The sequence below is a fragment of the Glycine max genome, chromosome 13 (genome assembly GCF_000004515.6).
Source record: "Glycine max cultivar Williams 82 chromosome 13, Glycine_max_v4.0, whole genome shotgun sequence".
In the NCBI taxonomy this organism is placed as follows: domain Eukaryota; kingdom Viridiplantae; phylum Streptophyta; class Magnoliopsida; order Fabales; family Fabaceae; genus Glycine; species Glycine max.
In genome coordinates, this window is record NC_038249.2 from 2,040,929 (window position 1) to 2,053,299 (window position 12,371).

Consider the following 12,371-nt stretch of genomic DNA (forward strand, 5'->3'; position numbering starts at 1 on the left):
TTTAAATTTTACAACACCTCAAACATATTTTAACTTAAAAAATAATGAAGTGTAAAAATCATTATTTTTAAATAATGAAGTGTAAAAATCATTATTCAAGTTATAGATGATACGTGAAAAAAAAATACAAAATAGATGTATTCCTAAATTGATTTGTGTTGACTTTGTGGAAATACTCAACGAAATCGCGGGAATTAAAGTAAATAAACAGTCAATGACTGGCAACAGCGAACACGTAAGCTCCGCGTAATTCATGGCAAAGGAGTGTTGGAAAGGTAAGTGGGACATTATTCCTTTATTCGATTTTTCTCTTTATATTTAACTGTATGTTTAGTTCTTTTAATGTAGTGATTCATAATAATTTTAGTATTTTATACTATTTTCATTTTAATTTAATCTCTCATTTTTTAATTCATGCGTGCGATTATGTTTTTTTATATCAATTTCTTACCACTTTAAACTCATAATTACTTACTATTTACTCAATCTCTCTACAAAGTACAGACAATACTTGGATTATTTTTTGGAAGAACCCTCCTGAGGAGCTGCTGTAGACCACTCCTTAGATGCTGCTGCTTTTTTTTTTTAAAAAAAATTCTTCTTCTCTTTTTGCATTATGTAAAACAAAATTTCAAAAAACAAATCATTTAAATTGTTTTAAATACTTTCCATTTAAAAATTTCCCATTAGAGCATACGATTTTATCAAAAATTATAAAATCATTTTTTCTTTGAAACTCTAATTTATTATTCATTTAAGTCTCTAATTTCATCAGATTTTACTTAATTTTTTAGCTTCTAAACCTTTATAATAAATTCATAATGCAAAATTTGCCCTAAACTCTCAAATATTTGCTGAAAAAAATGAACATTTACGAGTTTTAAGTATAGAAAAACAACCGATAAGACTTCGTTATAACAGTTAAAAAAATATAAAACTAAAATCATACATGATTTATAATATACAACTTTAAAATGTACTTAAATGTATTCTGAAATCAGTATCAAATAAAAAATAATATGATATTTAACTAATATGTGATAAAAAAAATAATATGATATTCAACTAATATTCTAAGAATATTTTAATTAATGCAGAATATTTTTACGGAAATTAATAATTATTTAAAATATTTATTATAGAGCTTACATTCCTTAAATATTATACCTAATATATATGACTTTTTAAAAAAATGTTTTTCTCTTTTTCTAAGACTAGTCTTTTTTAGGTATATAGTATATTAATTATTTTTAGCTTAAATATAATTTTTGTCGTCCTATTTTGCTCACACTACTGCAAAAATGACGTACAACACCTGTTTCAAAGCACATTCAAAGACGATTCAAAATTATCTTTGAAGGCCATGTTGTCGAAAGTCAAGACTTTCGACAATGATTTCATAAAAAATCGTCTTAAAAAATTTTAAGACAGTTTTATCAATCTTAAAAAAAACACATTCTATAACAGTTCATTGATAAAACTGTCTTAAAATTTTTTAAGACTGAGAATTCTAAAATGATTCTTTCAAAAATCATATTAGAAAGTATATTTTTTAAAAAGTTTTTGAAAGAATAATGTTAGAATTATTTTAAAAAAAATAAAAATTAATGAAAATTCTAAGACGGTTTTCTTAAAAATCATCTTAGAAAATAGACTTTTTAAAACGATTTTTCATATTTCATATTATTAAAAAATATTATAATGTTTGAGAAGAAAAACTATATCAGCCCGGTTTATTTATATATAACATGCAAAACAAGAATCCACAAATCATAGGGATTGAAATCTTATCCATGCAAAAACAAATCAAGTAATCTAGTTTTCATAATAAAAAAGAATACAAATTACAATAAATACAAATAAGAAGTTTAAGCATCAAATACCGTATTACGCTTTGACATAGTCCTTGTAAGTTTTGCAGCAACACCAAAATCCCATGTTCATAATTAGCCATGAATCTTAGCAAGTATGTCGTTACAAGTCCAAGAATATTCATGCCTTAGATATGAAATCTAAATCCCAATAAATGAAGAAAGGAAGAAAGTGTAGGGTGAAGACCATGCTTTTGACGGTTAACTGAAATGCAACATACATTAGAGATTGTCAAACCTGCATAAAAGCTTGCATAAAAAGTCTAGAGAAAATTATATTTACATATCAATAAATCACACAAAGAAAATCCAAGGACCCTGAAGTTTGTTTTGGGTACTTACAAGAGGTATGTCCATTTGGAAAACTTTTGTGCCCTTCCTTAATAACACTCTTATCTCTAGTATATCTAACATTCTTTGTTACTGAATCAAACACCTGAACATAGTAGTAATCAATACCATATATATTTGAAATTACATTAATGGCTTTCAACTTCTTCACAAAATTAAAGAAACACATGATGCAAACAAAAATAATTTATTAAGTATTTATTGCATAAAACATTAAAATTACTCAATCATTATTTTTTAAATAATTAAAAAATATATTAAATGTTCCCTAGAGGAAAAAACTGCTAAAGTTATTCATCATTGAAAACCTAATAAGTTCTCATCACCAAAGCCATGGCTAGAAAACTCCAAGAAGATTGGGTCTGAGATGCAAGAGAAGACTCTAGGGTTCTTATGAGCCTTAAGGTATATTTTCGACACATGGGCTAATTATGAGCTTATTTATCTATGTGCATATTAGATTAAGATTTTATTATTTTTTGGGCCTTGTATTTAGGGCTCCATAGTGTAGGGAGGGTACCCCACAAGTTTAAGGTACCTTAGTAATGTAGGATTCTTCAGCTCTTGTATTTTATGACACCTAGACTAGTTTTTATATTATGGATAGTTTTGTAATTTCGCATACATTAAGTGCACTATTTGATGTGTGTATTAGGAGAGAAATTTAATTGAATTGGGAGAAGCTCAGTCCAATTAAAGTTCGGACCAGCCTAAGGGGAGGTGAACATTTGCTTGTTACACCCCATTGGCACATCATATAGTCACACTTTGTGCATGTCCTTCATGTTTTACATGCCTCATGACACCTAAGCACACTTAGTGGAAAATCTTAGATTTGATCTTGGATTAGTGGGCTGAACCATAACTGAAATTCGCTAATCATAATTAGTGAAATTTTGGCTTCAAATTTGGCTCCATAAATTCAAATTCAAATTCAAGTGACACTTAGGCTATAAATAAAAATTCAATTTTCCCTCCAATTTCGTGTGACACTTAGGCTATAAATAAAGGTCTTGAGTGTGAATTTTCTAACTTTGATCATTTGAGAAATTAAACTTCAAAGTTAAGACCTCATTCTCCCTCTTCTCTCTCTCAAAATTTCGTTCCCTTCTCTCCCTCTCTCCACTCATCTTCTTTTACCTTTAAGCTCTTATACATGACTTCCTATTGTGGTGAGCTTGTTCTTGACTCATATTCTCTTTAAAGTGACATCTCCAATCATCTTTCCTCCTTCTATATTCCGCTGTCATTTATCTTCAGGAAGCAAATGACTCCGTTGTTGAAGAAGATCCAATGCCTACAAGCTCTACATGGAACTACATTATTGGAAGTGTAGCGTTATTGTGGTATTATAACTAGAGTTTAATTTCTATAAGTTATGCTAGAAATTAATTATAAATAATGATAGATATATTTTAAAGATAATTATTGTTAAAAACAATAAATCATACATTATAATTATTTTATTAGATATGACAATACAAAACGTATAATATTTACACTGTAAGTTCATAAATGTACATAAAAAACACTACAAGTGCAAAAAGTACTTTTTTCTTACCAAATAAGTGCATAGTACTAATATTTTACGAACCATAGCCTTTGGAAATAAACGAGGAACTATTGGCATCATGTGTCATTTATTAGCAGTCAAATTAATGTAAACTAGCCTTTTTCCAGTGCCGATGCCCGGGCTCATACTCCTATTTGAGTATTGAAAAGTTGAAATAATTGATATTGAGTTACAAGTAGGTAATAAAGTATGATTTTAAGGCAACATGTTAATTATTTTATTAGATATGACAACATGTTAATATTATATATTGTTTGATATATAATGTTAACATATTTTAAGGCAACATGTTAATATTATTATTGTTAATATTACATATTTTAAGGCTAACATGTTAATATTAAATTTCATTGTTAAGTACCTATTAATTTGAAATGAAAACTAACAAAAATACAAATAAAATATGCTTATTAATTAAACGTTAATAAATTGACAATGATGACTGTGAAAACAAATATAAAATTGAAGCTGATTTGAATAATACGTTAAAATTGATAGTGTAATATTTTAAAAAATTGATTGTTAAGTACCTACTAATTAGGAATAAGTCAACGTCTAAATTAATTATTTACATATCTTAACAGAATATGGTCATTAATTTGAAAATTATGATTATTTCTATATCGTAACAGAATATTTAAAATTGATTGTTAAATATTTAAAATTGATTGTTAAGTACCTATTAATTTGAAATGAAAATTAACAAAAATATGAATAAAATATGCTTATTAATTAAACGTCAATAAATTGACAATGATTATGACAAAAACAAATACAAAATTGAAGTTATTTTCATAATATGTTAAAATTGATACTATAATGTTTAAAATTAATTGTTAAGTACCTACTAATTAGGAATAAATCATCGACTAAATTATTATTATTTTCATATCCTAACAGAATATGGTTATTAATTTGAAAATTATGACTATTTTTATATCCTAACATAATATTTAAAATTGATTGTTAAGTACTTATTAATTTGAAATGAAAATTAACAAAAATAAGAATAAAATATGCTTATTAATTAAACGTCAATAAATTGACAATAATTACAATAAAAACAAATACAAAATTGAAGCTGTTTTAATAATATGTTAAAATTGATATTGTAATATTTAAATTTGATTGTTAAGTACCTATTAATTTGAAATAAAAATTAACAAAAATACGAATAAAATATGTTTATTAATTAAACGTCAATAAAATATGTAACATTTAATATTTAAAAGGAAATTTTTCTCTTCTATAAAAGATACATATAATTTAGAAAGAAAAAAAAAATAGAATTTGTTGGCTATATGATTACACTTCATCTTTACATGGAAATTTATCTGTATTTTTATAACTATTAAAATTCGCTTACTTCAAACACTATAAACTTATTTAAATTAACTTACTCAAACAAATTTGTTTTAAAAAAAAGGTGGATGCATGATTGCAGTTCATCTCTAGATGTAAATTTATCACAATTTTCATAACCACTAAAATCCATCACTATTTTCTTAACCACTAAAATCCACGTAAACAAACGCTGCAATGTATTTAAATTAACTTTATCTTAGTTTAACTTTTCATTCAAATTAAGTTCAACAAATTTGGAAACATATCAAGTACTCGTAAGTCAGATAATATAACCGTATTAATATCAAATGGTTATAAAATTGTATTAATCTACAATTGTATCTAAAATAATATAACCCATTTTTATTATTATAATAATAAATTATTATCATTAATTATAAATGTTGAACCACATTCTAGAAGCTTTGTTTTTGTCTCCAATCATGAATTAACAATATTAGTCTAATCATTTTTATTATTATAATTATAAATTATTATCATTAATTACAAAAAAATATTTTTTTATTATTTTAATTTTATTATTGTTATTAGATGTAAGGCTTTCACTCTATCAGTCACACATTTGAATTCAAAATGGGATTGGATGTTCAACCGTAACTGCAGTGCAGCGACACATTTATTTTTCTTAGAAATATTAATTCATTGGAAATGGAAGCAAAATAAAGATAAAAGTCAAAAAATAATAAATGCTGATTGACATTGACGAAAATAATAAATGTTGATTGACATTAAAGCAGTAAAAATGTAGAAGGCATAAAATAGTGCGAAATTCAAGGAAACAAAACGAAGAAGCATTAAAAGTAAATTGTTTTTATTTTTAACCTGTATAAGCACAAATGCGAATAATATCTACAACACTATCTACAACAGGGATTTTGTACACATTGATACGTTACCATAATAAGAATAAAATTGGAGAAGATTGAAGATCACTCGTGAACTTCAAAGTTAATCATAATAATAAACGTCATTTTTTGCAAGTAATATAGAGATGAACACGGTAAAAAAAAGGAACCCAAATATCCAACACAAAATAGATAAAAATAGGTAGCAAATGCAACACAAGATCCATATTTATCATGTTTATTGTCTTTACTATCTTTTTTATAAAATCTCTATAGTCATGCATTGAAAGAATAGTGCATGTCACAATGTTCCTAGTATTGAGGGAGGTCGTGAAATTAATATATGCACATTATCGTTTTTATCATATTTTTCTTATGATATACTGATTTAATTTGAAATGAAAATTAACAAAAATATGAAAAATATATAATAAAATATATAATATTTAAGTCAACATCTAAATTATGATTATTTTCATATCCTAACAGAATACTAAATCATTAGGTCTGTCCCGTCCATGTGCAGTTGTCACATCATTATTTCTATACAATGGAAAATTTTAATAAATATTATTATTAATAATTAACAAAATATATAATATTTAAAATTAATTGTTAAGTATCTACTAATTAGGAATAAGTCAACATCTAAATTATGATTATTTCCATATCCTAACAGAATACTAACTCATATGTCCCGTACATGTGCAGCTATCACATCATCCTTTTTATACAATGAATTTTTTTAATAATTATTAGTATTGATAATTAATAAAATATATAATATTTAAAATCGATTGTTAAGTACCTATTATTAATTAGGAATAAGTCAACATGTAAATTGTGATTATTTCCACATCCCAACAGAATACTAAAAATTTGAATTGAGAGCTCAACAAAATTCAAACAGCCCAAGAAACATTCATTCAAGGGAAACTGAAGCAAATTAAACGCAAAAAAAAAAAAAATAAAGGAGAAGGAGAAAAGAAAAATAGGTCCGAGGAAGATATAAAATTAAAGAATGATGAGAGGGACTGACACATTCTTAGCGCCTACACTCAACAGGAATGCCTTGTGGGAATTTTTTATCATTTTAATTATTTTTTTATTTGAACAAATTAAATTTTAAAACTTTAATTTTAATCTTTTATATTTTTAAATTTTATTTAATAATTATTTATTTATTTTTTGTTTGAAACATTAATCTTATGTTAACATTATTCTTATTTTTTTAACTAACATAATTAAAATATTTAACTCTTCAATAAAATTTTAAAATATCTCCTCTTTGATTCAAGTATTAAACTTATTCTTGATGAAAAAAAACTAACTACACTTAAAGATTTTTTTCTTTTTTCAAAAATGTATAAATTATTTTAAGGTATTAGTGTGTGAGTTATTTTCATTTTTTTTATACTATGACTTACTTTATCATGTCTATTTTCTTTACTATCTTTTTTTAAAAAAAATCTCTATACTCATGCATTGAAAGAATAGTGCATGTCACAATTTTCCTAGTATTGACGGAGGTTGTGAAATTAATGTATGCACATTATCGTTTTTATCATGTTTTTCTTATGATATACTAATTTAATTTGAAATGAAAATAAACAAAAATAAGAAAAAAATATGTTTATTAATTAAACATTAATAAATTGACAATGATTACGAAAAAAACAAATACAAAATTGAAGTTGGTTTTAATAATATGTTAAAATTGGTAATGTAATATTTAAAATTAATTGTTAAGTACCTACTAATTAGGAATAAGTCAACGTCTAAATTATGATTATTTTCATATCATACAAAATACTAAAAAATTGAAGTGAAAGCTCAACAAAATCCAAACAGCCCAAGAAACATTCATTCAAGGGAAACTGAAGCAAATTAAACGCAAAAGATAAAAAAAATAATAAATGCTAATTGACATTGACGAATTTGATTTATTTTGACGATGAATAAAGGAGAAAGAGAAAAGAAAAATAGGTCCAATGAAGCCTTATGATTAAAATGATAAGAGCGACTAACACATAATAATATAATATATTTTATAAAAATGGTGTGAGGTCTCAGCGCCTACGCTTAACAGGAATGCCTTGTTGGAATTTTTTGTCATTTTAATTATTTGTTTTATGTGAATAAATTAAATTTTAAAAGTTTAATTTTAATCTTTTATATTTTTAAATTATATTTATTATTTATTTATTTATTATTCGTTTGAAACATTAATCTTATGTTAACATTTAAATTTTAAAATAATTAATTTATTATAATGATGACTAAAAACATCATGATAGAAAAACGCATTGGAAAGGCAAGTCTTGGGAACATAAAAGCCGACGGGAAAGGCAAAGAAAAGCACATTGGAAAGCCAAGCCTTGGGAATAGAAAAATGCATTGGAAAGACAAAGAAAAGCGCATTGGAAAGCCAAGTCTTGGGAACATAAAAACGCATTGGAAAGACAAACATCTTGGGAACAAAATACAAATAATTAATTGTTACATATTTACATTTACAATAGAAATAAATGAATAAACGCATCGTAATCGGAGCAAAAGCAACGCAAAAGACAAAAAGTATTAAATGCACAATAAAATTAAAATTAATCAAAATCATTAATATTAATTAATTAATTAATAAAAATAATAAATGGAGGTTGACACCGATGTTTTTGGGCGGGAATGAAGGCTCTTGACATTGCCAAACGTAAGCACAGGCTCTTGACATTGCCGAACGTAAGCACGGACGCGTCCACATCAGCATTGTGAGCAAAGAAAACGAAGCTTTCTCCCACAAAGAAAACGAAGCATGGTGAAGAATGTTCAAGAACACCAAAAAGGTCAACATAGTTCAGGAACAACAAAAAATTAAATCTTTTTCACTGCGAGAACTAACAAAACAAAATAAAGGCAGAACAAAAGAAACACGAAATGCAAAGGAAGAACAATACTCAACCACAGTCAAATAAGGCTGAGAAAAAAAATCAATATTTTGTACCATCAGAACCCAAAAAGCAAAGCTTTTCGGAGAAAAAAATCGTAGCTTTAGAAGAAACAATGAACATGCAGTGAAAAAAACAAAAAACTGAAATAAAAAAATGCATACAAATGCCAAAAGAGGTAAAAAGAAAATGCAGAAGAAGACAGGGAGGGAAAACAAACTTGTAATCTATCCAACATACTATGATTTGTGGCTTTTGTCTTGCAAAGGAAGAAGAATACTCAACCACGGTCAAATAAGACTGAGGAACACAAAAAAAATCAATCTTTTGTACCGACAGAACCCAAAAATCAAAAGGAGAAATGAAATACATCACAAACCTGTCCTCCAAATGCCAGAGACTATTTGTTGTCTTCGTTGTTGCTGTTGGTCACAAAGATACTCAATGCTACAGATCTGAACCCAAAATGCAAGAAAATCAAGAGAAAGCAACGTCGGAGAAGGCTCAGGAACACAAAAATATTTAACCTTTGATAGAAAAATCAAGAAAATGAACCTGTGTTCATGGAGTTTGGAGATAAAAATCAAAACTTTTTGAGATAAAAATGACAACTTTAGAAAAAACAATGAACATGCAGTGAAAAAACAAAAAACAAAAAAAACGCATACAAATACAAATAGAGGTAAAAAAAGAAAACATAGAAGAAGACGGGGAGGGAAAATGAAGCACATCAAAACCACATCAAGAGGGATAAAGGCAAAAATCGAAGTTTTTTGAGATAAAACAAGAAAACGAACTTGTGTTCATGGAGTTTGGAGATAAAAATAGAAGCTTTGAGATAAAAATGATAGCTTTAGAAGAAACAACGAACATGCAGTGAAAAAACAAAAAACCAGAAAAAAAAACGCATACAAAATCGAAGCTTTTTGGAGAAATGAAATACATCACAAATGTTTAACCTTTGACAGAGAAAGCAAGAAAACGAACCTGTGTTCATGGAGTTTGGAGATAAAAATCGAAACTTTTTGAGATAAAAATGGAAACTTTAGAAGAAACAATGAACATGAAGCAAAAAAACAAAAAACAAAAAAAAAACGCATACAAATGCAAATAGAGGTAAAAAAAGAAAACGTAAAAGAAGATGGGGAGGGAAAACGAAGCACATCAAAACCACATCAAGAGGGATAGAGGCAAAAATCGAAGCTTTTTGAGATAAAGCAAGAAAACGAACTTGTGTTCATGAAGTTTGGAGATAAAAATCGAAGCTTTTTGAGATAAAAATGATAGCTTTAGAAGAAACAATGAACATGCAATGAAAAAACAACAAACCGAAAAAAAAACGCATACAAAATTGAAGTTTTTTGGAGAAATGAAATACATCACAAACCTGTGCTCCAAATGTCGGACACTATTTGTTGTCTTCTAAAGTTGTTGTCGGTCACAAAGATACCCAATGCTACAGATCTGAACCCAAAATGCAAGAAAACCAAGAGAAAACAACGTCGGAGAAGGCTCAGGAATACAAAAAAATTGAAGCTTTGACAGAGAAAGCAAGCACATGGACCTGTATTCATGGAGTTTGAAGATAAAAATCAAAGCTTTTTGGAGGAATGAAAATAAAAAATGGAGAGAAAGAAGAGAGAAGGGGGAGATACCAATTGGGGAGAGAGAACGATAAGATGGTGGAATACCAAATAGGGGAGAGAGAACATAACAAATGCAATAAATTAATGCATCAGTATCCGCAATATTAAAAATAAAAAAATGTAAAAGAAAGGTTTACGGTATTGGTAACATAAAAAATAAAGAAAAATGTAAAAAAAAGGTTGATGTTGACATTTTTGGGCGAGAAAGTAGGTTAACCACAGTGCGAAACGTGGCCACTTAGGGCCTTGTTTGTATAATGATAGATGATTCCAATGCTGGCTTTTGGTTGTAATTGATGTACTACTACATTTAAAACAAAATGGTGAAATATTTAAGACTCGTGATTTTGATCGTGTATCTGTTCAATTGATCTTGCATTTTTCTACTACAAATGACAAAATTAGCAATACTAATTGAAAATCAAAACACCAAAATATTAAAGAAACATAATGCGAGTAAAAAAAAGTACAACTTAGTTCATTTTCACAGTGTTCCTAGACGTGATGAATACAATTTCAATCTGAGTGTAATTCCCTAATTCCAATTCTATTAGTTTTAGTCTTTTAGATAATATTGTGCCCTTTACTCATGCCTGAAAAATATTTGTAATATAATATCATTGGCATTGCCAGATTAACCATATATAGGATCTCATTACACATAGAACACAACTACATAGCACACAATCATATTTAAGCACTTCAGCCACAAAATTCATAGTGAACATTTTAATAGAGAACACAGAATTGAACTGAGTGTTCGAAGAATCACTTGTAGCTAAAAAGAAACTCAGAATTCTTAGATTAGTAACTTGAAGTACTGAGAAAAATAACAGAGGGGATTAAATAAGATAGAGAGGCAGACTCTTCAAGTTACCTAAAATACCATTCATAGGTATTCTAATTTCATGAGAGACCGTAGCTAGAAACTGAAAATAAAAATAAAACTAGGAATTTTAGACAAGACAAGATGCAAACCACACAACACAAGCAATTTTAAAGAAAAGGATTTATTGGTCAAGTTGCTTGACAAAACTAAGCGCGTGATCATTGACATACTCGCTGAGCGCAGCTGCTGCGCTTAGCACGAGGTCCCGTGAATTTTATGCTAAGTAAGCCTATGAAAAGAGGAGCAAGCTAAGGAGAAAGACACATCAAGACTTACAGGTCTCTACTGAATACACCCAAAAGCCTGACCATCTCAATAGGGAAAACCCTTTCTAGAGCCATATCTTTCCTCCTTCTTCATCCCTATTATTCTTCTTCCATCCCCATTAATCCTTGAAGTGTAAAGCCTCTCATGACAATGAGAGGCTAAAACCCCCATTTTTGGGAGCCTAGCAATCAAACTCTTGTAATTAATTCTTTTCCTGCTATCTATTGAATGCAATTCCAATTTTTATTGTTCCTTTTCTATGCTTATTGTTATTGACTATGGTCTGATCATCCATACTCATGCATCTGTTTAGGACTTAGGCATTGGGAAGTGTTTATTTTCTAAAGAATAGGGAAAAGGCATATCAATGAATCATATTTAAGGATAAAGTGCTTTTGTTTAGAGCATATTGGGCTCTCAAGTTTCTCAATTTTGATGACTTCTTAATCAGTGAGAAGCAGAGACTACAACTACTGGAGTTGGAGAAAATGAGGCTCAATGCCTATGAATCCTCCAAGAATTATAAGCAGAAGATGAAGATTTATCATGATAGGAAGCTGCTAAAGAAAACCTTTCAGCTTGGACAACAAGTACTATAGTTCAACTCATGACATAAACTTTT

General features: G+C 27.7%; 1 long non-coding RNA gene across 2 annotated transcripts; it reads right to left on the reverse strand.

The window, feature by feature from the left end:
• Positions 1 to 8,578: 8,578 nt before the first annotated feature.
• On the reverse strand, positions 8,579 to 12,066 carry LOC106795710 (uncharacterized). 2 transcript variants are annotated; one of them, XR_003263934.2, is made up of 3 exons: positions 10,603 to 12,066; positions 10,335 to 10,511; positions 8,579 to 9,402 (listed from the first exon to the last, which is right to left on the reverse strand). It is a non-coding gene; the product is annotated as an uncharacterized lncRNA (long non-coding RNA). The 2 variants fall into 2 exon arrangements; XR_001384402.3 differs by having other exon boundaries at positions 10,335 to 10,411; positions 10,512 to 12,066.
• Between the last annotated feature and the right edge of the window lie 305 nt (positions 12,067 to 12,371).